This window comes from Columba livia, chromosome 2 (genome assembly GCF_036013475.1).
Source record: "Columba livia isolate bColLiv1 breed racing homer chromosome 2, bColLiv1.pat.W.v2, whole genome shotgun sequence".
Lineage (NCBI taxonomy): Eukaryota > Metazoa > Chordata > Aves > Columbiformes > Columbidae > Columba > Columba livia.
This window is the reverse complement of record NC_088603.1, coordinates 142,787,736-142,814,804: the sequence shown is the minus strand read 5'-3', so window position 1 is coordinate 142,814,804 and position 27,069 is coordinate 142,787,736. Positions and strand designations below refer to the sequence as shown.

Sequence of the window (27,069 nt, the reverse complement as noted above, 5' to 3'; positions counted from 1 at the left end):
CAGAAACAATAGATTCTAATTCACAAAAGACGTTTTTACATTGTTGGATGGGCTCATAATAAAATAGAGTGTACCTCATGGAGGACAGAGTTGTTAAAGTTCAGTTCTGTTTCCAGCATTTCTGAAGACTAAGCAATCATAACACACCTGACATTTTAAATCAAAGCATTGATTCAGATCATTAACACAAAAACCACCTGCTTTGTGATTAGTATCTTGCCACCTCATGACCAGCTGTATTCCTCATATTTATAGCCAGATCCACAGACATTAGAAAGCCATAGTCCTCTCTTGGGGGAAAAGTTTGCATTAATAACCACTGAAGTGATTCTATATAATGAACAGGTTCTGTCTTAAGACATACTCGACTGCTTGTCACATGCTCCCGTAACATTCATTTGGCACCAGATCAGTTTCCGATTCAGAAAACATCATGGCTTTTAGTTATAGGTGATGAGTTTTAGTTACAGCCTTTAGACATGAAGATATCTAAGATACAAAGATCCTTTTAATGGATCTGAACAAAATGATTCTTCTCAGACATCTGAAAAAGCAGACTCAGGAACAGCTGATGAGCAGCTACATAATGCCAGTTCTAAGTAGGAACGCCATCTGAAGTACAGTGATATTTTTTAGATAAAGGGGTCAAAAATAATCAGTTTATCAGGAGCCACAATAAGGCTAATGCCAACAGCTGATCCCTCTGGTTGCAATTTTGTTCTTGTAGTAACAATTATTGATTTTCTGTTTTAATTGCTCCTGCTTAGACAGTGCGCTCTGGGATTACAGATGATTAGTTAAAAATTCTGTTCCATTCTTTTCTACCTGTTTTTTGTAGTTGTTTTTCATAAGCAAAGCGTATGAAAGCCTTTTGTACATACCTTTTCCTGAGCCATCTAAATCTGTGCAGGACATTCCTGAAATTTTCTTTTTAATGAAAACCAAGGAGTATGTTGATCTTACTGAAAGGAAGTTCTGCTTTTTCTTTCTTGTCAAATCTTGCTTCTTAAGGAACATCTGGTCTCTCCTTCCCTCCCCCACTGGCACCACATCACAAGCATTTCCCTGATTCATGTGCTCCCATAATATCATGTAAAAGACCTGTGGATAGTTACTCACTCTGTCCTTTTGGGGGTAATTAGTACAGTTTATCCTCCAAAATCAAATACATTACTTCTAGCTAGCTCAATCATTTGAAGGCTGTCCATTACTGTATTATCTCTGAATTAAGAAACTGTATCCTATACATATTAGATTTCCACCGAAGAATCAGCAGCTTAACTCTCATCTCTCTCTCACATTTTAGTATCTTGTCTTGATTACTGTCAGAGTTTTGCGGTATTTCTCTGTCTTGCATTCAGCCGCATTTAGCTGCAATGCTGTACACACCATTGAGAACCTATGCACACCCACGGCTTTGCGGATCCGATTTGCATCTGATTAATTTCCTTCTATTTGTTTAGATAGGCTCTTCTGTAGGCTTCATTTAGAATGACTAATGCCATATCTCACTGTCTTCCTCGTATTTCATCTGAGGATGAAATATTGTGTATATTAATTGTGCAGAAAATCGCAAAGAAACTCAGTTGTTTTGACAGGTAATTAATGGTTATCTGCTAAGATTTTTTTACTCCAGTGCCTCAAGATCGAGACTGGGAATTGGTAAGAGATGTAGCTGACAGTGCTTAAGTGTGAAGCACTAGTGACATGCTTCCCATCCAGGAAACAGGTTACTGTGTTCTGCAGAAATCAAAAGCTTATTTCTCCCAACTATAGGTCCTAATGTTAATGAACTATACTAGTTCCAGGTTGGAAATATATAGAGCATACTGCTTTAGCCATGGCCTTAGTGAAGTCAACAAACCTCAGTGAATACAAAGGTGATGCTGAGAATAGAAGGGATGAAAAACTACTGTCGAGTCTTGATCTGTTTTCTTATTAAATCTGAAAGGAAAAATTCAGATATTTGAATAATGATGCTAATCTGATGTTGAGGTCCTGCATTGAGTATGGCTCATAGCTCAAGGCTCCAGTGGCACAGGGCCCTAACTCTGCATAAAATGCAATTGCTTTATTTTTATTAGTAACCCACCACAATAGTGGTTCATTATAAAGACTCGGTTTTTAAATATGGAGTATTAAATATACTGTTGTGGTCCTTCTCATCTCTCTCCTCAAGCACCAAAATTACAGCTGTTCATTTTGAACTTCAGCAGTTCTGACAGATTCTTAAGTGCTATAATTAAATATCATCTTTATTAGGAGCCTGAAAGCAATTCTGAAAAAAAAAAAAAAAACAAAACTTTAATATTTTAGACTTGTTTTAGATCCCCAGTAACTTTAACTTTTTTGCACAGAAAGCTTTGATGGACTCTGTGTTAGTAAAGGACATCTGGTGTTACTCAAGACTTCATGAAGAGATTAAATTGTAATAACAGAATTAGAAGGCATCTGGATAAGTAAAATAGCAAAGTATCAATAAAATTTTTAAATCTTCATTTGAAAACCTGTAGTTTTCTTTTGAAGGAGTCAATAAGCATAACCAGTTGATAGCAGTGTACTTATATTTTTCAGAAAGCTTTTTACAAAGTCCCTCACCAAGGAAATTAAGCTGTTGTAGGATGAGAGGGCTCATCATTCGATATCCTTTAAAGAACAGTTAGTGAGAGGTCAGATTTCACAAAAGGAAGAAAGATTATCAGTGCATCCCAACAGAGATCCATGCTTTTCAGCTTACTGGATTATTACATTAAAAGGGGAGAACAAGAAGGTGATAGAGCCTGCTGATGATACAAAATTGTGTGGGAAACTCCAATCTACTGAAAAAAATATAAAAATTATTTCTTAATACAGATTAAAAAAACCAACAAATAGCAGAAGAAATTTACTGTTGATAAATGCAGAGTAAAGACAAGTTTTCCTCTGAGTGCCTAACTATGTTTACACATACACATGGTGATGAGCTTTAAATAAGCCATTACCATCCAGTAAAGAGATATATGAAAATGTCTGTTAACAGACATCTGAAAGGCAAAATAAATATGAATTATTAGAAAAATATAGTTACACTACTCTGTAAATTATTTTCACGAATATCAATTGTACTGCTGGTCACCCTGTCTCAAATAAAGATGAAATGTACTGAGAAGAGCAACAAAGGTGTCAAGCTGCTTCTCTCTAGGAAAGCAGAGAAAAAAATCCACTGTCTGTAAGTAGAAAATAGATCAGAGAAAAGCTATTCACTGTTTCTCATGATAAGAGTACTAGTGGCACCTAATGAAATTACTTAGATGTTACACAACATAACTGAATCACAGAATTCATTACCACAGGATGTCGTATATGCCAAAACTACAAATGGTCCAGAAAGTAATTAGAAACATTCATAGAAAGTCCATCAAGACCCATTAAGCACAAGAATGCAGATACAAACTCCAGTTTCTGGATGCCCCAGTGCCACAGACTGCCAAAAGCTCAGAGGAAATACCAGCAAAGCATCTGGCCATACTTGTCCTCTTCTGGATTCTTTCCCTAATTACCAGCTGCTGCTGGCCACTGTGGGAAGTAGGACAACAAGCTGGGCGTCAGCAAAACATCACCTTTACCTCATCCGCCTGGCCATTCTGATGTGAGAACTTGCCATGACTCTGCCTCAGTCCCCTTGCTCTGGAACCAAAAGTCCTCCACAAGTTCTCTCCGTGGGTCATTTGCAGTGTGAAGGGGGTGACCTCTACAGACTGAGGAAGCTCAGAAGAACAGGTTTGGGGGCTCAGAGAGATACGAGACACCTCAATCGCTACAGGGCCTCAAGCACAAAGGGAGAAAAGCTATTACTTTACCTTCATTCTTCTCCCTGTTTTAACCTCCTGAAGTGAACAGAAGTAGGTGTGGCTTCTCCACCTCAATTACCTTATCCAGAAAATCAGAAATCTCACAATCTGCCAGTGTTGATAACTCCATTTAAAGAGAATTCTTAAACATAAAGTGTAGGAACAGCAGACAGAAGCTGATATGAAATATAATCCAAATGGACTGTCAGGAAATTCTCAAATGTCTAAGCATTAAGGGCTGTGAAGTTGTGCTCTACAAAGGAAAGCAAATGTGGCAAAGAGAAAGAACTGAAAGACAAGCACCAGATTTTGCCAAATCCTGGGCACATTGCAGCGGCTGTAGACTGTCCTGAGAAACACTGTGACTCTGAAAGGGCAGAGAACAGACTCTGCAGCAGCTTTAGATGTGGCACAACAAACCCCGCTCTGTGTGGGCACAGCGGCCCTGCCAGGCCGGCCGGCCGGCAGCCGGGGAGAGGAGCCTGCCCGGGCCCCAGCTCCACAGATGCTGCTCCACACTCTGGAATACAAATAGCTGGCAAAGGAGTTTCACAGCACTGGCCTTCCATGTGCAGGCAGAAGATAAGTGATTCTTTGGTTTCCAAAAGTCAAAGTGAGTCTCCAGAATTCTGGGCTTTTAGGAAGAGAGATCATATTTTAAAACTTTTGTAATCCAAAATAATATTTTACTGTCATGCTAAGTTATTGTCAGGAACAGAGGAACTGTTACAATTGAGAGATTAGGTGGCCTACAGAAGAGAGTGTTACTGAAAAAAGCCTGTAACCCAGTATGCATATTTAATCTTTTTTAAAAATGAGCCTGGAAACAGTCTATCACCAAGTGTAATGATCTACTCATGTCTGACTTACCAAACAGTATATGATACTTTACCAAAAGCCAGCAGCAGCAATACCTAAGATTTGCTTGCCAATGTCTTACAACTCTGTCAGTCCTCTAGTAACCTGCAAAATTCCTACTTCCAAAATGTACAAGATTGAGCTAAAATAATTTTGTAATGCAGTTCGGGGAAGGTATTCTTAGTGTTGATGCACAGCACAAAGCACAAGGAGCTGTTACTTGGCTTTCCTCGGCCAAGCACAGAGACTATGAGAATGACCACCATTTTATCCCCCCAAAATTGTGTTCCATGTCCAAACTGAGAGGAATCTGAGGACTGTGCCAAACAACTACGATCACGTGTGACTTATCTTCCAGCACTCTGGTGTTCTGATTGCTCAGCACCTTGAGAAATTGCCTAGGAACTGTGGTTTTCTTTCTGTCGGTTTGGTTCCACTACCACCTGTATCTACCAACTGGTAGCAGGCTACATTTTACTTTACCTCTCTTATTGCTGCTACATTTTCTCTCTTGATGCATTTGTTGCTGATGGGACAGTATGGGAGAGTGCTGGCTGGTTTTTTAGAGCATCTTTCTGACAGCTCATCAGCGTAGAGCAACTGGAGCGGCAGCCCTGAACCAGCCCTTGCCGATCCTACAGGAGACCACAGGAATCAGGTATTGAATTATCAGAGTGAATAAAGTATTTTAATAAATGCCATCATTATTCTGACTCGTGTTTTCAACACCTATAGGAAAAGTGAAAAGAGGCAGAGAATTTGGATTTGTTTGGCATTGAGATTGTACTCAGCTCTTTAAAATACACAGATGTAAAGCAAACCAGTGGCCCAAACAATTCATAATCTAAACAGATTCCTACAAACTGAAGTCATCCTGCCTTCCTGCTGCCAAAATCCTTTCTGATGAAATGATTTTGCTTCAAAGGTGAATACAGACATTGCAGGTGCATTTAGCAGATGCATAACATCCACTCACCTACAAATAATTTAGATCCTTAGTATCCTCTGTGTTTCCCATATCCTCTGGATTAAGAATGTTCTATTGATACATGTTTATTCTGTTCTGTATATGCTGCCTTATTTGACTGTTTGACTTTGGTTGTATTTTTTAAGGGAACTGTATTTTCTCTGTTTTTATGAAATTCAACTGTCAGAAGCCTTAACGTGTTAACAGCACTTGTTTTCATAATGATGCACATTTTCAATTTATATGTAATGTTCAGTCCTAAATTAAGGTATGCTCCTCTCAAAAATCCTTTTAGCCTCAGTACCATAAAGCTTCCAGGCTTTTTACTATGTAATTTGTATTTAGCATTTTCTGCATTAGGACATCAAACTCAACACCACCTCTGTCATTAAATATTTCATTTCAAGCTATTACTCTTTTAGTATCAGATGTATTTTGTTTTATAAGTCATAGAAAACCACTATTCTTTCAAATGAGATGTATGGTAAGTTTGACACTATATACTGCTGGTCTTTCCTTAACTTCGGTGAAGACCAGTGTTTTGTCTTCACATTTCAAAGCCAGCAGGTAGAAAATAAGATAGCAAAAAGTCTCACTTTATAACGTGTGCTTTATATGCTTTTATGCATGCGGTGTTTACTTCTGCGATCAAAAATGTTGAGCAGTTGTGGAAAGCAGATTACAATTCACTATTTCTCAACAGACTTAGCATTTAATATTACTTGTAATAGGCGTGATGACATCAGAGAGCACGAGCTATAGCATTCACTTTCCAATGTTATTCAGACTGGATGACACAAGGACTTGCTGGTACCATAAACATTCCCCACCCCTCCTACCTGGACTGCATGTAAACCTGCAAAACGAGCATGCAGGTGCTGCAGGGCCCTGATGAGTGGTTTGGCAGATGCATACAAAACATTTTTACTGAATGAAATAGCAGAGGGGAGTAAGCTTCTAGTGGCAATATAAATAGGGACTTCAGGAGCAATGTAATGATCTGCGTTTACCATAACTAAGTGCTCCCCATGACACACTATGACCAAAATGCTCTGGATGTGGAAGCTGTCTTTCCACTTTGTAAACTGGGCTGACTCAGGACAATGGTGTCTCGATCAACAAGCCAGCATCGCTGGGTGGCTCGCCTAGTCCAAGAGTGTCAAACTGATTTTCACTGGGGCCACATCAGCCTTGTGGTTGCCTTCAGAAGACTGAATGTAATTTTTAGGACTGTATAAATGCAACTACTCCTACCTTTGTACAGTCGGCCCTTTGAAGGCAACGGCGAGGCTGATGTGGTCCTTGGTGAAAATGAGTTTGACACCCCTGGCCTATACAATATTCTGTGCTGGGGAACACAATTTGTTACACGTTTGATACCCACAAGCAGTGTTTTGACTGTTTAAGTGCTTTTCCATTTCTTTGGATAGCAAGATATTTCTTCAATTATCGGCATTACTACCTTAGAGAAAAAGAATTAGGAACAGAAATTGAGTGCAGCTTGCACAATCACACAAGTCTTTTGAAAGAGGTAATTTGACCTTAGCGGGCAGATTGCCATGGCATATTGCAGATAGGAAAATCTTGCTCAATTTTGTGGTCTGCCATGTCTCTTGCATTTCACAAAGGCATCTTGAGGGTAAAAATTCTTGTAAATATTAAAAAGTAGGCAGCTACGTTTTGTTTTATTGCAAAGCAATACTGGCCTTTCCACCCCAAAAAAATAATTTTCCCTTTTTCTTGACAAAAACGTTCATATAAGCAGATGTTAGTACCACTACATTATCTGTCACTGCCCTTTAAAGAACGGCTCTTCTAACCCTTTTTTAGACTTTGTGTCCAACAGAATCTCACAGAAGTTCTGAGGCAATGAAAGTGTAACAACGCTGGCCAGCCAGCCCTGCCATGAGGCAAAAGACACTTCACAAAAATATGTTATTGTCATCTACATATATAATGCAGGGACTTAGACTTCTGTAATATCAGGATCTCCCTTATGAGGAAAGGCTGAGGGAGCTGGGTCTCTTTAGCTTGGAGAAGAGGAGACTGAGAGGTGACCTCATTAATGTGTACAGATATATAAAGAATGAGCGTCACGAGGATGGAGCCAGGCTCTTCTCGGTGACAGCCAATGATAGGACAAGGGGTAATGGGTACAAACTGGAACACAAAAGGTTCCACTTAAATTTGAGAAGAAACTTCTCCTCAGTGAGGGTGACAGACACTGGAACAGGCTGCCCAGGGGGGTTGTGGAGTCTCCTTCTCTGGAGACATTCAAAACCTGCCTGGACACATTCCTGTGTAACCTCATCTAGGTGTTCCTGCTCCAGCAGGGGGATTGGACTAGATAATCTTTCGAGGTCCCTTCCAATCCCTAACATTCTGTGATTCTGTGATCTTCAGACTAATTTCCAGTGGTTTAAGGTGCTTTGTTTGTACGGTCTTTGCCTTTTGTTTTCCAGAACTCAGACTTAAAGAAAATCTAAATATAGGCCTAAGGTGAAGCACAAATAGATCCATAGGGATGATCTCCAGTTTGTTTTCAGATGCTTTTCCTTCCTTCCTTTCTTTCATACAGATAGACACTCAAACACACCCAAAATTACCTGAGATACTGCTCTTTACATTTACTCCCTGCTACAGGTAGGAATAATGTTTTTAGGAGGGGAAAGAAAGAAGTGAATTTCAGCAAACAGTTATCATTAAGTGCAAGAAATTCTCCTTCCATTAGTTAGCAATTGAATGATCTTGTGAGTTACTTCATTACTTACAGCAAAGTAGCATGTGATTGATTCTGTGGTACTTTAATAATTTGCATTCTTTAGAAGCCTTTTTTTTTCCTGTTTCATGGTTTCACTTACATAAAAGTTTTCTGATGTTCAGTGGGCTGGTTCTGTAACAAAAGTATGGTGCACTCAGTGAAGTGAGGGCTTTACGCAAGTTGTGGCTGAGCTCTTGCAGGGCTGGGGAGAGAACATTGGATTTCTCTAATAACTGACAATCACAGCAAGGAGTCAGCAGAAAACTCTACATGGCGAAGTGTTTTCACGTATGACAAAAACCAAATTGCTGACTGCCTACTTGGAAATCTTAGTATTTACATAACCAGTAATGTTATGTATACCAGAAAGTGTACAAACAATCCCAAAAGAACAAATTTTTCCTTTCAAAATATGGCTATCAATTAAAACAGCTTTACCAGAAAACAGTATTAAACTGCCTGACTCACCCGTTTTCTCATGGAGACATGATGTCACCTGCCACTAACATTGTACAGCTGTTTTTCTGAGTTACAAGGCTTCATTTTTCCCGCTCACTTATCTTTGATATCCATGTTGATGAGAACACTCTTTTCCCACATAACCACTGTCTGAGCTAATAGTAATTGTTTTATAGAGCTGATGATACAGATACACATAAAGTGCCTGAAGCTGCTTTGAGGAGACACCAAAGTGTGTATTAGCTCAGTATCAAACAGCATCTTTAAAGGCTGCTTTTCTTAAACACTTGGCCTCACTTGATCACTTTTAATACGAAGGACTGTGTATTCAATCATTCAGTGAGGATGCTGGGGCGAGGAAGAAGCTAAGAACTGTTGTGCTCACAAGAAATGCAGTTCTCTGACCTTATTTTTTACTGTTAAAAACGTTTGACAAAGAGCACAAACATTTAAGGTCATACCTTCCATTACAGCCTGTGGCTAGTGTTCTGCAGGACAAAATTTACAAGTGAAGAAGCAGATATCTACCAAATCTGATACAATTTTCTGAAGAAAGGACACAGTATCATGACATGATTTGCCAAAGAAAGGACACAGTATCATTACTGTGAATGAATTCTTTATATATACAGAAACAAATCTTGCATTGCTGACCTCCAAGAAGGTACAATCTCTGGCCTTAGCTTTACAAATCAGAACCTTGAAGCTTCTCTGAAAGTCAGTCTCATGCTGGCACACTCCTCCAGTGCAGAATTACTTGATCTGAGATGGCACTAGTGTGAGGGCTTAACTCCAAGGCATGTGAATCTAGTGAATGGGCACGGTCAAAAATGAAAAAGATGCTCTGGGTCAATCTCTTCTGGCTTCTTGGGTCACACTCTTAACTCAGCTTTGGTTTTGGGTCAAGAGAGAGGTTGTTTGAAGAGCACAGAGCAAGATGTTTGGAAAGAAATGAGTGAAGATCCGTAACGTTTTACAGCAGAACCCCTATGGTGCTATTTACTGCAAGTCCTGCACTTTGCTTCTCTTATTCCACTACAAAATCTTATTTTCAAGCATTAATAAACTGGCTAGTGCCCTGGGCAGAAGAGGGTTGATCAAGAGAAAAGTGAAAGGGGAACATTCTCTTCTTGTTAATTGTTTTCAGCGCAAACCCAGCATGCAGTAGAAGAATTTGACAAAGATTTGTTCATGCCAGACACACCTTTTCTTGCCTCCCTACCGTATACAGAAATATGTGTCTCCCTGAGGGCATTCTGCAGAGTTTTGAAATGTAGTGTTTTGACAGTGGAAAAGTACAAGTCTAGATATAGTACATTTTGTGAAACTTTGTTTAAAAGACTTTTTCAATAGATATCTGTTCAAAATTGTACCTTGCTACTGGTTCCTATGCAAACCTCTTTATTAATGGGGATTCTGCAAGCCAGTAATACCAGTATGCGGTCATAGAAGTGACTGGTTGTACTGGTTGTTTTGGCAAGTATTGAGGCCACAGGATGTGCCTTAGGTTCATATTTATCTTTGTCATAGTCTGGAGTGCAGGAGGTCTTACTTTTTGTTTATTCTTTTTTGTTTACTCACTGGTTCCTCTGGCACATAGGAAACTATGTCCTTGAAAGGCATAAAAAGTACAGTTAGCTACTTTATTTCCAGGGCATTTCTTTCCATGACAGATTCCTACCCACAGCTCGCAAACTTCTATTTATACAGAAGGAGGAAAATACAGCAATGACCAAGCAAAAAGATGAAGACTATAACAAGTCTTTGAGGCATGAAAATTCAGTATCTGAAAATCCACACAGCATTGAAATCACAAATATCAGAGGAGAGTTTTAAGGAAATAGAGTAGAACTAGTAAAAAGACTACTATCCCTAGCAGTCTATGCTTCTAGCATTAGAGTTCCCTCATTATCCATGAAATTTTACAATACCACACATCTCATATATAAACCCGTGAGCTGGTAGTGGAGGCACGGGCACAGTTACTGGAAGAGAAGGGAGGAAGCATGTCCACGCAATTCTTTTTGCTCTCTTGCAAGTTTTTTCTCAGTGCAAATGAAGGATTCCCAGACAGCACTGCATTCTCTCCCCCACTCCTGTTTCTGATGGAACCTCCCGGGCAGGGGAAGGTGACATGCAGGGGGTAACAGGCAGGTCAGGGTCTCTTCACAAATAACATCACCTACTGCAGGAAGCCTAAAAAGTGTGATTCTTCATACTTCACTGAAGCTCTAAATCCAACCTGTGACTCCCCCTCTGTGACCACAGGCATGTATTCTGCCTCATCTGAGCACCCAGAAAATTATTTTTCCCTCTCTGTTTTCTGATTTACTTTTAAGGCTACATATTCCTTATACTGGGTTTTTGCTCACATTGTATAAACAGTTCTTCAGGCACTGCTGTGATACAGTACATGCCTACTGGAATGAGAGAATGATAAGTGAGAATAATAAAGAGACAAGGAAAAACAGAGTAGACAAAATCTCAGCAGTCATGAAACACGATATGGTGCAATTGTGCAGCATCTTAATTTATGAGATTTTAGATTTTAAAAATACTTCAGAGCAGAAATGATGTCTTCTGCACACTCTTTGATGACAGCAGTTCCTTCTGCTACCTTTCTTCTGCAGCAGCCAAACTGTGCTGGAAAACACAACTCTAATTTCAACGTAGGAAACACAATGTGGTGGGGGGACATCCTCCTCACACCTTCCACCAGCACCTGTTAATAGCAGGTGAAGATCCAGCAGAACATAGAAACTGAGCTGGTTTTTTTCAGCTTTTCTCTCTGAAAAAAAGAAAGGCCCCCGACCTGGCCCTTGGCACCAGGCTATTATTTTCCTGCTGAGGAAGCATGAACATTTCAGTGCTCCCCATTCCTCTCATGGAAATCCTGCGCTGGTGCTGTGATGAGCTGAACTCTGTGAGGGACTCACAGCCTTCATCCACATGGGTTAGGAGAAACTGATGCCACATGTAAAAACAACAATGGCACAACCTGAAAAGAAACACCCAAGTGCTTGTACATGACTCAGTACATAACATAACTTAGCAAAGCTGCACGTCATCCCATGGCTTGGGCTTTTCTCAGTGTCAGCTGTGAAAACTCAGTTATATTTAGCCAAGGATCATCCTCAATTTTTATTTTGTCTTTTGTCATCAAACTTAAACTGACCGCAGCACCTTCTCCAGGGCAACTCTTCAGCCTACAGGCAGCACAGCTCTGCCACGGGACCCTTGGAGGGCAGGACTGGATTGGAAAAGGTTGCCTGGATCTAAGGAACATTTAATGAAGAACTGTTCTTTTTACATAACTGGGGACCTGGTGACTGACACTGGCATGGGGGGAAGGACCGAGAGACATCGGACTATGAATTCTTAATGTAATACACAGTCTCTTCCCGGAATATGTACTGACACCCGTATTGATAAGTTAATTTAGGGGGAAGTGTAGCCAAAGTACCAGGAATCCATATCTTAAACAGACTGATAAGGGGAAGGGTATTGTGTGCGTCGGGATAGTCTGTAAACCCTCAAGTACCCAACCAATGGGGAACAGGGGAGGGAAATTGTGGCCGGGATTTTGGGGAGATATAAGCAGGGACTTTTTGCCCTATTAGGTGTGCCTGCCTTTAGGTAGAACACCCGGTCTTGCAAAACCGTTATTAAAATATGCTTTGCTGAGAGATCCTGCCTGGGCCTATTATATTTGCAAAAGAATTGTTTCCTACACTGGATAAATAAACAGAAATATCTCCAGTATCCATAAACATATATGATCATTTCTGTGAAAGAAGAACTGGAAAAGTGCAAAGCATTCTGGACATTCTAGACTTTTTCCCCTGAGTCATTTCCACATCTGGGAATCTTTCGTTGCAGCCACATGGGAACTAGAAATAAGGAACCCCTTGGGAGGAACTGTCCAAAATTTTATATTTCCAAGAGCTCCTGCATGCAGCTCTCCCTTTGGAACAGACCTGCCAGAAGATTTTTTTTTAATGAAAAAAATGTTTTTTTCTTTATTGGATGGAAAGTTGCTCTCTTTGAAAATGCTGAACATGTATTTTAGCCTTCAGAAAAGCTGTTCTTTTATCTCCTCAGAAATGGACTGACAAAGAGAAGAGCCCCAGTACACAAGCCCTAAGGAAAACAGTGGCCAGCAGCTGTGCTGAGGTGTCTTTTGAGAAGATTTCTGTCACATCAAGACCCAGACAGCACACAGCTGATGTCCCCATCCAGCTGGGAAGGGTGAGAATCACACAAGCCAGGTTAGAAGCTTGAAAGAAGTTCCGGCCATATTACAGGGGAAAGTCTATGCTTACGTGGTTGAGAAAAATCATACAGCCCCCTAAGTTTCACATGAATTTTTTTTTGTCTCAAAACCTCCTAAAAGGTGCCAACTAATGAAGTTATGTTGATGAAGTGAATTATTTACAGTCCCTCATAATATTCTTGCTGCTAAACTGGAGACATACAGGTTTGACAGATGGACTGTTAAGTGGATGAGGAACTGGCTGGACGGCCATGTCCAAGGAATTATAGTCAATGGCTCAATGACCAAATGGAAACCAATAACGAGTAGTGTCTGTCAGGGGTCCATACTGGGACCAATACTATTTAATATCTTCATTAACAACATAGACAGTTGGAATGAGTGGACCCTCAGCAAGTTTGTAGGTAACACCAAGCTGAGTGGTGCAGTCGATTCACTTGAGGGACAAGATGCCATCCAGAGGGACTTGGACAGTAGTATTTCATTTGGTGTGACGTTCCTATTAGGTATGGCATATGGGCTATAAAACAAACAGAGAGTAAAGTGAAATAAGTCCCATATTTCTGGAGGTGGTTTCCTTTCCCTTTCCTGTCCTACTGCATGGGCCACAAATTCTTTGCTTACAATTTTATTCAGGGACACATATGCAGTACAAACTTACACGGTGTCCTTTCAGTTTTCCTCGAGATGCATTCGCTGCTGGTCCCTCTTTTCCTCCATTTATTTACTCTCCTTTTTTCCTCCTCAAAGACTAGTAAATTCTATTGCTTGCAATCAACATCAAAAAGAATGAAGTCTTCAAATTTAGTATCATATCTCTAATCTTCTGAAGAAGACCTTACAGGTGAAAGCCCTTCATGAGCTATCTGTCCCCAGACCAAACATGAATGAGAGTAAAGCATGAATGGTGTTTGTACATCAGACAACATTGTACACAAAAAAACCCACTACACCTTGTAAAGCAGAAGTTCTCCACTTGGCTTTAAGGCAGCAATCACTTATCAAAGTTTAAGTGTATTCTAAAGATGCGATGTTTTCATTTACTATGTTTCTGAAAGAGTGCTCTGCAATTTCCTTAGTAAAGGGTACAGATAAATATTCCTGCCAAACAGACAGACAGGAGCTAAAGATCCTGTCTGACTCAACAATCTGAACCCTAAAAATTCTGCCTTTGTTTGGTTATTGTAGAAATTCTTGCTCCACCAGGGGAAGATCCTTCAGGAATGACACTGCACTGAGAATTCAGTCTTCCAAGCTGTATCCCAGAACAATTACAGTTCTATGTAAAGAAACTGGAATCACAAGCTATACCTGCTATGTTCTTCCAAAGATTTTGTCAGTAAATAAAGACATAAACTGTCAAAAGCGCTTTTGACAAGAGCAGTGATTTCTCCCTGCTCTCCTCCAGTCCACTTACCTTCCAGAGAGAGACTCTTCAGTGTAGTTTGGATCTCCAGGTGATCCTTTTGATGTTACTTTCCTCAAATTTCTGCATTGCACCTGTGTGCCTACAGAGGGGGTATATTTGCCAGCAGTTGAAAAATGATGTTTGAGAGCTCATGGCAACTGTCCACAGCTTCTCTTCATTTGGAGCTTTTCCAGTCTGGGCTGAACTGTTTTACCAGGGTAGAGAAGTACCTCATAAAATGAGTTCTCACAAAGGATATTTAACAAAATGAAGTTGCTTTCTCTATGACAAAACTTTTTTTTTTCCCCTTAAAATTGTAGTTAGTTAACCAAATATTTCATAGCAATAGAAGATAAAGGGTATGCAGAACTACATTAGGAAAGTACATTTAAAAATAGGAGCTGTGGTTCCTTTCTATCAATTATGATCTTAAATAAAAGCAAAAAGCAATCTTTTTGATAACTTTCCAACCCCTGGATTTAAGTCAGCATTGAAAGAGAAGACTGCATTCACTTTAACTGACTCCTCATTTTTACTACAGATGATTTAAAGGTAACTGAATCCTTCTCCTGTAATGCATGGTCCTGTGCAACAGAACGTACATTCAAGCAGCAAGAGCAGCCTGACTGCGATGCTGGTGTAATTCCACTTCTGACAGTGATTTCCAAGGGCTCTGGAAGAAAGCTGTAAGTTTTAACTGCAAATGCTTTGTTTGTACAATATTGATGCTAGAAGGAATGCCCATCAGGACAAAGTCAGTTTAAGCAAAGCATATTTTAATCTTGCAAGGTGGACAGACCTTGGAGCCATATGAAAATACAAGTCAAAAGCTGCAGGCAGTGGAGGAACTGCATGAGAAACCCTCCTCACTAAGGTGAGCACCAGTTTGTGATCATCCTCAGCGCCAGATTTCCCTCCTCAGACATTTGCCAATATGCAGATTTTTCATATGACCTTGGTCTGTGGATTGCAAATCACAACAAACTACATTTCAGCTTCACAGATGGTAGGTTTGGTCTTCTGGCTCAAAGTATTACAACTTGTCTTGGAAATTTTAGATCTGGGCTTGCTTTCAAGGGAATCTTAAGTGTATGTTCCAGCAAGCACATCAATTTCATTAACTAGCCTAGCCTCCAATACTAAAACTCAACCCCAGCCTTTCTTCAGTGGCAGAATGTGGCACTGTTTACATTCTGATTAAATCCAAATGTCCCAGGGATGTAAAATGCAAACCATAAAAACAGAGCCTTGTAGTAATAAATCTGTACGGAGGTGAGAAATTCAAAGCCACAAATACAACTTTTCTAATTACATATTGCAATAAAATGACATTTTCTGGACAGATTATATGCTTGCAGCTATTTGTGACGTTACCAGTAGCAATGTAGTCCTTAATTCATATTTTTAAACTTGACAGCCTTATTTTTGGTGATTCAGTAGACTGCAAAAGTCTTTTTTTTTTAAAAAAAAAAAAAGCTATCTAATAAACCCTAAGGTACACTTTAGTCCTTTGAAGGTAAATTGCATAATTCTCCTGTGGAAATTTACTACCTTAACATGGAGAAGAACAAGAAACAGAAAATTCTAGTTGAAACTTTATGTTAGAATGCCAGACCTGCCCAAGTTTATATAATTAGATTATTTTTCTTGCTCATGCTCTCTTGTTAAGGAAAAGAGTTTCAAGTTATTATGTCCGTACAGTTATGATTTCACATTTGAAAACGCTGTTGTTGTGAAGAGTTCTTTCTAATAGATGGCACCAAGCTCACACTTAGACCTGCTGCCAGATGCTGAAGACATAGAAAATGCCCCTAGATGAAGGGAATTGGACTACATGACCTTTAAAGGTCTCCTTCAATCCAAATTATTCTATGATTCTAAAATAGTCTGTCACAAACTATCCTAGATTGGAAATATCCAGTAAATATAATGTATACAGACATCACAATAATTTTTAAAGGAAACTTGCACATACTGGAATGTAACAAAATAATGAAACACATATGGTACATCAAAGTTCTTTAAGGAACAAAATAAACATTTCCTGCTGGAAAAGGAGGAAAAATATTTAGAAGGAAAATGTTTCCTACATTGCAGCTTGTAGTTAAAAAGCTTAAACAATCATTCAGTAATGCCTCCTTTTGCCCCAAGATCTTCCTTGTCATTTCAGGTATCACTTATAACTGAATATTGTAGTAATTTATGGTGAGGTTATCATACACACTCATATTTTTATTTCCTATAGTGGATTGCTTCTACTACTAATAATAAAATATTTTGAGCACTGAACTCTTCTGCAAATCTTTCGTAATACCTGCTATTCTGGAAATAATTGTTTCAACTTTTTCTTTTCTTTTTTTTTTTTTGTTCATAACTACACAGCTTCATATAACAGATAAAATCTTTATATAAAACTCCAAAATGCTGGAGATATTCCCGAAACACTTGAGCACCATCCCAAAGCAAGCTATGGTTATCATAACTACTTTTATAGAAATCAAGTGTGTATTAGACACTTTACAAAAATAGGGTTAAATTCTAAACCACATCCACAGTCAGCTGAATATCTACTATTCTGAGGCTGGTTCATCAAGAACTCCAGCCTACAGTAATCAAACCACAACTGGGAAGTGTGCCTGCTGGGAATGCCCCTGAAATGCCGGCCACCAGCTGGGAACAGCTAAAGCACAGTAGCTACTGCTCTGATCCTTTCTGTTCCTTCACTTTTCTTCAGAAAAAAACAAAACAAACCAAACACACCCCCCCCCCCCCCCGCCCAACAAACCTACTTCAGTAACATTATTTAATTTATGACTATATGTCTTGAGCATTTTTTCTAGCTTTGTTAACTGTCTTTTGTTATTTTTATTGTCTCCAAGATATCCCCAGCTTTCCCATTTTGACCTCTTTTCTGTAAATGTCTTCACGTGCAGCAGCTCAGTGAGAGTGACACACAGGCACTTTCAGGGCCACACTCCCAGGGCACCCACACAAGGTATAAGCTTGGGGTGCTCCCAATGGAATCATAGGAACATAGAATGTCCTGAGCTGGAAGGGACCCACAAGGATCATTGACTCCAACTCCTGTCCCTGCATACAAAAACCCCACAGTTCACACCGTGTGTCTGAGGGCATTGTCTAAATGCTTCTTGAACACTGTCAGACCTGGAGCAGTGACATCTCCCTGAGGAGCCTGTTCCAGTGCTGCACCACCCTCTGGGTGAAGAACCTTTTCACACAGAATCGGAGAATGTTAGGAAGTTGAAGGTGTCAAGGGTTTAGATTGCGGGGTGACAATAAAACCCTGGCAGATGTATTGTTAACCTCCTCTCCCCCCGACTTCCCCCTTTTGCCCCTCCCTCTCCCCCCTTCGCACTCAGGACAGGCGATTGGGAGGAAAAGAAGGACAGAGAGAAGAGAGTTGGAAAAAATTAAAGATGTTTTACTAATGCTACTAATAAGAATAGAGAAAATAATACAAAAACAATCTTGAAAGTCTCAGCAACTGCAGAGCCGGCAACCAAAGTCCTGGATTAGACTCTGCAGCCAACCGGAGCTGGATTCAGCCTCTCACTAGGCCTCAGTTTGCAGGGACGACTAGCAAGGTCCTCTCCTAATGTCGGCCATAAGCAGAAGGGAAAAGAGAAAGGGATGATATCCTCATGATCTCCCACTTTCATATGAAGTATTCACGTGAATGGAATGTTATACACAGTTGATCAGTTTCTTGGTCACTGGTTTCTTGTCGCCCCTCTCGCGAGATGTCCATCCATGCTTATCAATAAGTTTGCATTCCATTGCTAGGTTTACCAAAACATGTGTCTGGTTCTCCAGGAAAATGCAGCTAATATGAAGGCTTTAGCTGACAGGCAAAATCACTAGAAGAGAAACTTGTTTTTAACAAAACCAGGACAGAAGGGACCTCGAAAGATCATCTAGTCCAATCCCCCTGCCAGAGCAGGAACACCCAGATGAGGTTACACAGGAATGTGTCCAGGAGGGTTCTGAATGTCACCAGAGAAGGAGACTCCACAACCTCCCTGGGCAGCCTGTTCCAGTGCTCTGCTACCCTCACTGTGAAGAAGTTTCTTCTCATATTTAAGTGGAACCTCCTGTGTTCCAGTTTATATCCATTGCCCCTTGTCCTATCATTGGTTGTCACTGAGAAGAGCCTCGTGACACTCACCCTTTATATACTTATAAACATTAATGAGGTCACCCCTCAGTCTCCTCTTCTCCAAATTAAAGAGACCCAGCTCCCTCAGCCTTTCCTCATAAAGGAGATGCTCCACTCCCTTAATCATCTTTGTTGCCCTGCACTGGACTCTCTCCAGCAGTTGCTTGTCCTTCTGGAACTGAGGGGCCCAGAACTGGACACAATATTCCAGATGTGGTCTCACCAGGGCAGAGTAGAGGGGCAGGAGAACCTCTCTCGACCTACTAACCACCCCCCTTCTAATACACCCCAGGATGCCATTGGCCTTCCTGGCCACAAGGGCACAGTGCTGGCTCATGGTCATCCTGCTGTCCACCAGGACCCCCAGGTCCCTTTCCCCTACACTGCTCTCTAATAGGTCATTCCCCAACTTATACTGGAACCTGGGGTTGTTCCTGCCCAGATGCAAGACTCTACATTTGCCCTTGTTATATTTCATTAAATTTTTCCCCACCCAACTCTCCAGCCTGTCCAGGTCTCTGGATGGCAGCACAGCCTTCTGGAGTGTCAGCCACTCCTCCCAGCTTAGTGTCATCAGCAAACTTGCTGACAGTGCACTCTACTCCCTCATCCAAGTAATTGATTAATATATTGAATAGTACTTTTCCTAATGTTCAACCTAAACCTCCCCTGGCACATCTTCCTGCCATTCCCTCGGGTTCTGTCACTGGTCACCAGAGAAAAGAGTTCGGCACCTGCTCCTCCTCCTCCCCTTGTGAGGAAGCTGTGGATGACAATGAGGTCTTCTCTTAGTCTCCTCTTCTCCAGGCTGAACAAACCAAGTGACTTTAACCACTCCTCATACAGCTTCCCCTTCAAACCCTTCACCAACTTGGTAGTCCTCTTCTGGACACTTTCCAGTACCTTTATATCCTTTTTATCCTGTGTCACCCAGACCTGCCCCCAGTGCTCCAGGTGAGGCCACACCAGTGCAGAGCAGAGCGGGACAATCACCTCCCTGCCCGGCTGGCCATGCTGTGCTGGATGCACCCAGGACGCTGTTGCCCTCTTGGCTGCCAGGACACACTGTTGGCCCATGTTCAACTTGCCATTGACCAGAACCCCCAGATCCCTCTCCACAAAGCTGCTTTCCAGCATCTCATCCCCCAGTCTGTATGTACAGCCAGGGTTGCCGTGTACCAGGTGCAACATCCGGCACTTTCTCTTGTTGAACTTCATGTAGCTGGTGTTTGCCCAGTTAGAAGAAAGTCCTGATGGGCATGAGGGGCTGACTAAGACCTCAGGACAGATGATCCTTTGCAGCACTCTCCACTGGATACTAACTGGGAACTTTGGGTAAACATTTGCATGCCAGTGCCTTAGGTCATCCCAGGTAGTGATCCACAAGTTACCATCACCTGCCCTGTGCTCCCCTCAGGGCTCACAAACTTTCATGGGTAGGAGGGTTCTTGGAAAAAAATGAAATGGCCCAAACTTTCCACCTTGAGTCAGTTTTGACTGAGGTAGTTTTTCACTGTATGCAGTACAGAGAAAGAGTTTATTCAGCTTGAGTTGGACTATCTCAAAAGACAGCCCTAGCAGAGCCTGGTTTTGAGCTGGGAGAGGTGTTGTGCACTAGCCACACTCGCTTGGCAAGGCCGGGCCTGGGGGCCCATCAGAGGACTCTTCTTACTGCTCCCTTCAGTCTTCATTCGGAGGCTGATGGAAAAATACAGGGTAAGGTTTTCCTTGGATGGCTCCTGTGCTGCACACAGACAAACGCTGCTGCCAGAAACATGTGGTTTCTCCGGGGGAAAGGTGGGCCTTCGGTAGAGGACAAGCGGATGATCTTGATATTGGTCATGAATCACATACAAAACAGGGAATTGCGTATAAAGCAGCCTTGAAAACAAGAAAATGTTTCCTTTACTGCCAGACTTGCCAAGTTGGTTCAAGGCACTTGAACAAGAGACCTCTAACATGGTCTTCAGAATACGTGGCCTGAACAAGAGACTGGTTGGTAGAATGTGATATACATAGGAACTTTGTTTGCTGCCACGTGTGTTTCCAGAGTTCGTACTAAATTGTGACATATCAACATATAGATGTGCTTCATCTCAGACAAAACATTATCTAAAAAGGCAGAGCATATACAGCAAAGTCAATTAAAAAACAAAAACAAAAACAAACTACCAAAAAATAGGGAATAGTCTTGCTTTGTAACTCTGCTCTGTGTTCCAGTGAGCACCACTTGCTTTGGGGTTTGAAAATATTGTTTTACAATTATATCAGAACTAATAAATTTAGCACTTTTAAATGGAGTTCTTTTGCAGGTTTATATGCTACTTATTTACTCTTTGATACTCTGAGCTTAATTCTTGCTATCTGGTTTTCACATCTGATCCAGATAGGAAAGAACAACGCCAAGTTTGACAAGACACTAAATCTATTACAAACATATATTTCCTGGTTGCATGCACTGTGCAAAGGAATCTGTTATCCCCAAATATAGGTGCCTATGGAACTGAAACCATAAAAGTCAACCTTTGCTTCAGGTAAGCAAAAACATTTTGCTAAGAACTCAGCATCCTTTTGTAGAGTTCACATTTCAGAAAATCTTCTACAGTCAGTGGAGTTTTAATATCCCAGCACATCGGTCTGCAGTGAACTCCAAGCACATGGGCCACGGGCTGAAGCAAAATCCCACTAAAGCTAATGTGGTGTCACGGTCTGTACCGTTGCAATGCCATGAAGGAGGAAAGATGGTAAATTATGCCCACAAAAAGAATGTAACCCAATGTAATGTTCGTTCCCTCTTCTGAGAGGTGAGTAATTTCTACAAGCACCACGCAGTAACTCTGGGTGCTGTAGCCAGAAGGCAGCGTGGATCCCACCCACACCTTCCTGCTCTAGATCTGCCAGTGAATCAACTCTTTCATTAATCAGCAGCGATTCCCCCTCCACAGTTTTAACAAACTTCTGAGAATTACTAATCAGAAAATAGCTTTTAATTTTCACAGTGAGGTAAAAATTCCATCTTTTATTTAATCATACAACCTAAATAAATTCACCAGAACATTTTTACATAAGGCACATACGCAGATCTGCAACTAAAATAACTGACTTGACCTTGTATTATCCGTGCTGAAGTCAGTGAGACACTTCAAAGAAAAATCAAAAGCATTTTTCTGACTTGAGGTATTTAAATTACTAAATTATTTTATTTTTAAGGATTAGAAATTTCATACTGATTTTTGAAAGAATATGAAGGAATCAATGTTCTGGAATTCATAAGCAAGTTCACTTGAGAGCAAAGTTAGTGTTCCTTTCTACAAGAACCAAGGTAAAAATATATTCTTTTTGTGTATATACGCACAGAGTTATTGGTAAATAATTTATTTTGTATCTTGGCCATGCAACAAATGCTCACTCAGACAAAAGATAAAAAGAAATCAGAGAATGACATTAGCAGTATCAAACTGATGTTGTCTTGTTTCTTTTCCAATCAAAACCCCCTACAATAATAAATCAATCACAATGTTGCTTGATCTTTATTAACAGACCATTAAAATTCTTGGCAGTGGACTTGCTGAGTCTCTAGCAGAGCAGACTACAAACTGCTCTTGCAGGCACATATTGAATGATTTCCCGATTTTGTTAAAAATAATGTTGAGTTACTTTTTGTAAAACATTAAAATTAAAAGTAATATATAAAAATAGCCATAAACTGTAGTTCAACTTTTTAATCAGAGTCGCATAACATTCTCTTCCTTTGGCCAAAAAGATCCTTGATTTTAAAGACAGCCAGTTCCTTGTAATTTTACTAAAAATAAGCGTGCAGCTCTCCTTCCCACTTACAAACAAGGGGTAAATTCCCGTTGAGTCTCTGGGCTGCAATGGGCAGAGCCGGGCAGAACACAGCTGCTCTGGGTCTGACCAGCGCCTCGCTCACTGAAACACAGACCTGTGAATACTACTCACAGAGTCACCTGCTTGTTGTACACTGACCCAATTTGTACTGAATTATGCTCAGATTCTGACAGAGGTGGTGTGAACTAATTTTGCTGTAAGCATGTCTTCGGCTGGCTTCTGCACTGACTTCACTCTGGAGGGAAGCGGACAACACCAGAGCACACCCATTCCCATCTACGATTTACCAACTTACACAGTGCCAGAAGGAAGGGGTGGAGGTTGGAAAGGTGTAGTCATACAGAAATTTGGGAGAATGATATAAGATAATGAAATCTTACTGACTCTTTAAGTGTTCATCAGTTTTTTGGTCAGAACCAAGCTTGCCTGAAGGCATCACCACCTCATATGATGACCCACATCCTTCTTCTCATAAGTTATCTTGCCTTCATGTACCTGTTTGCTTTCCAGTCACAAAGGTGGTAACTTCTTCTAATGATTCTTTCTCTGTGCCTTTTACAAAACACTGTTTTTCCATTTGTTTGTTTGTTTTTGTTATTTCACGGCTTCTGAAGATAGAGTTAAAAATGTAAGTATCAGTATCTATATATACACACACATTTAAGCATATGTCTCTCCAGTACATTCTAAATGACTATTCTTAAGAGGCATGACCATCCTAAAATAACAATGTCTCCAATGAAGTACAGCAAAGCAGTACACTAAGGATCACCAGACAAAACAGGAAGTAGCATCCAGAATAATCTGGTAGGACATAAGAAAAACAAGTGTGCTAGGAGGTGGCAGATAGTTCAAACCCTGGAAATGTGAAGGGCAAGTCATGTTCTTATTCAGCTTTTATGTTCCTTTTGGGTTTAACCACAGCATGTGTCAATGCTACTGTTGTTGCTACAACAATGTAGGGTGAGAAACTGAAACAGCCTAATCTAAATTAGGCAAACTTCAATTATTAACAAATACAAAGGAATAATGGAAAAGTAATCGTTAAAAAAGCTAGTATCATCTACACAGGCAGAAATCTGCCCCCATTGATGTCTTGTAACAGAACAAGTGATGTCAACGAATGCAGTGAATGGCAACCGACACCCCATACGGAGAACACCTGATGGTGTCACTCTGCTCTTGAGTGCCCTCTTATGCCTTGGGAGAGCCACACCACCAACACCCATCACCTTGTACTTCAGGTTGTACAGAAGAGAAAGCAAAAGGCTCAAAGGGGAAATGCTCATGGCCAGGAACAGTGGCTCAGCGAGGAAGTTGCCAGTGTGCAGGGCCACCGGCAAGGCTTTGATGATGCCCCTCAATACATGTCAGGTGAGGAATGGGTCATGAACTCTATGGCTGGAGCTGCTGAAGAAATCGGATCTACCTGACAACTAGCAGCAAAAAGTAAAGCAGAAGAGGTTTTGAAGAGATTTTGAGGTAGTCTTTTGCAATATGTCTATATTATTCAAGAAACTGAGAAGCTACATATGCTGCTTGCTAGGACTCTGCCTGATTGCCAACTGTATCTACAGATGATGTGCTGTAGAAGTATCGATCATCTGCGGTCTAAGGAGGCAGACAAGATCAGCACTGCACTCTAACTTGGACTTGTCCAATTTTCCTTTAATTAAACTCCACTGAAATTTTACAAAATATCCCTTATGCATCCACCTATGTCACTGAAGGTAAAGCCCGAACTCATTCACCCGTGATTTTTAGAAATGGTAACGAAAATCAGTATACCCACAGTTGAGTGGCCCATGTTATTCCTTCCTATTTTCCTAAGGACCTCTTTGCAGAAGGAAGTTTCTGTGTAAAATATAGCAACCAGAGTGTTTTGTCTGCACTCAGCTGATGGACACCAAACTTCTTCCTGCCACTCATACTTCACTTCCCTAAAGTTAAATCTGGGATAAAGACAAGACTTACAACACTCTGACTCATATTTTTTTAAGCAGTGAGGAACTTAAACCACTTTGGAGAGCCTTGTTTAATCCTTCTGAGTACTTCCAAGAGAGAAAGCCACCCGGCAAGCAGGCCCAGGTAGAGGAAAGATGTAGCAGATTGACCTACTCGTTTGTCCTGACGAAGGACAAGAATAAGACATGAGACTGCTACAAGTAGAGGATGGACACAAACGAAAATTTAGGGAGGTGTGTCATCTCCCACCTTTGGGTTGGCAGCCACAGCATCTCCAAGATCAAGCCCATCTGAGGGTACAGGCAAGGAAGGGCCAAAGGGCAGTGGTGAGAAGAGGCCAGGGCAGGACCTTGCTTGAGGGAGATGCAGCAGGGGCCACCTCAGAAAAGAAAAAGAGTGACACGATATTGGAGCACAAAGAAAGGTTAAAAGTCCAAGAGGCATTACTCTGGGGACCATACTTTAAAAAAAAAGAAAAAAAAAAAAAGTATTACAAAAATGTTTTACTCAATTCACTGAACTTGGACAAGAAATTATGAGAATTTACCATACAGGCTTGCAGTCAGTCCCAGGATTTCTTGTATTAAAATGTAAAGTCCATACAGTTGGAGCCACTACATATTTTCTTTAATTGTAGACTATTTTATGAGGGTTGTCCAGCTTTGTAATTTGATTGTTTGTATTAGGACTATTTTCCCATTTTACAACATAAAGCAGACACTCTGTCCACCTCCTGCTTCTTTAAAGCAAAAATAGAAGCAAAGGAGCAAGGCAAACATGGTTTTTGTAGGCTCACTCAGTGCACCAGTACACTGCAGAGTTATCTAATTCCATCTATTTTGTAAAATGTTGAAATTATTTGTGTTAATTTACTAAGACTGGGGTTGAGCAAGAAAAGGGAAGATTGAGTTTGCACAGTAAGGAATTATTCAGTATTAATAAAACTCCCAACTTAGCGTAAACTGATTTTCTCTACCCTGAAAATCAGTCTAAAACGGTCTTGCATTATGCAGGAAGAAAAAAATTAATAGAGTTTTATTTTGTTGCTGCTGTCAATAGAAATACTGAAAACTGTATTAAAGCAGCTCTCTAATAGTACTAATCCATCAGGAAAATATAGTTCAATAATTAAAAAGAAATAATTTTCCTTGTTTTCTACCTTTTTGTATGAAAGACCGGATTGTTGGAAAATAATGCATGACAACACTAAAAGCGGAGGAGCCACCGGCAGGGAGGCAGCGGGGACAGCCCAGCACTCATCTCTTCTCACCACCAGCCTCCCTGTGTTCCAGTTGCCCGCTGTGTATTGACCACGGACCAGGGGAGCAGGTTCGGCTCTTCCAAAGTAGAAAGCGAAGGGCAGGCTCCTCTCAGCTTTCATACAAACAGCGGCCGCAGGGGGACAATCCCTGCGCTCTCCCCGCGCTGGCAGCACATCACACCTTCCAGCACAAAACAGGGAGGAAAGCCTGAGGTACCACCACGTAAAAGGGTTGTCACAGGTACACACTTTCTGCCTGTTGTATTAAAATTTCAAGGGTGATCAGCGTATGAGCATAATGAACATCCTGAAAGCTCAGTTGCATAATTGAACCAAATCTCTCCGACATAACCGGACTTGTTCCTGGATGCAAGTCAGAAATAACAAAAAAATAAGATCTTCAACAAGTAAACCCTCCAAATTGAAGTAATGGTTCAGCTCATGAAATCAAGGCTAGAGATATTTTTTTCCATATTAAATATGTTATTTCTCTTTGACCACCTAAGTGTAAGTCACACTAGCTGGAAGCAAACCCAGCCACACTGACTGGACACCTAAACAAGACCCAGTCTAGCTCCCTTTTTTTCTGGAAATTATATTTTCATTTCTGCTTGCAGAAATGCGTTATTCCAGCATCAGCGTAAACACAATGAGCCAACGACAAGCAGCAATATGATCCTATAAATACCTGTCTGCACCTTAGCAAAAAGCTCCAGGCCAGCGGAGTCTCGGTTCTCGGAGCAGGGACTTTCAGATGCCCAAAGACCACAGCAGCGGGGGAACCTCTGAGGCTGCAGGTGCCCAGGACTCGGCAGCGGAGCCTCCTGGATGTCCGACGCTGACCCTTCATCCCGGCCTGACCTGGCACACACATGCGCACCGATGTGCAGAGATACACTTTGGAACTAAACATGCCCTTTTGGCCAATCTGCTTGCAAGATGGACTCATGACAGAAACAGATTCAGTGAGAAGGGCTCTCTGTTCCAAACTGACTGTCATCAAATATGAGTGTAGATGATGTTAATTAGTAGTTTCTTAAGAAACACTTCATTAAAGAGAGAGAGAGAAAAAAAAAAAAAGAACAAAGCAGGCTTATCTCCTGAATCATGAAAGGAACAAATCCACAAATGCTGACAAATTTCTTCTAATTAGTCTTTAGCAAGCAGCTGATGCCTCATTAAGAAAGAAAAAGAAAAGAAACCCCAACAAACAGCCCCCCAAAATATACATTCTACTTAGTAATAAATCTGTCGTGTCTGC

At 40.9% G+C, this 27,069-nt stretch overlaps 1 protein-coding gene and 1 long non-coding RNA gene across 10 annotated transcripts in view; one reads left to right on the top strand and one right to left on the bottom strand.

The window, feature by feature from the left end:
• Positions 1-27,069, bottom strand: part of OXR1 (oxidation resistance 1) — a 286,476-nt gene that overhangs the window by 85,787 nt on the left and 173,620 nt on the right. The gene's annotated exons all lie outside the window — the stretch shown is intronic.
• The window catches only part of LOC110364761 (uncharacterized), a 40,109-nt gene that overhangs the window by 7,376 nt on the left and 5,664 nt on the right, over positions 1-27,069 (top strand). For both annotated transcript variants that reach the window (XR_002423743.2, XR_010470714.1), the window contains 4 exons: positions 3,333-5,346; positions 12,977-13,143; positions 15,098-15,242; positions 15,346-15,430. This is a non-coding gene — a long non-coding RNA (uncharacterized LOC110364761). The remainder of the gene's footprint in view (positions 1-3,332; positions 5,347-12,976; positions 13,144-15,097; positions 15,243-15,345; positions 15,431-27,069) is intronic.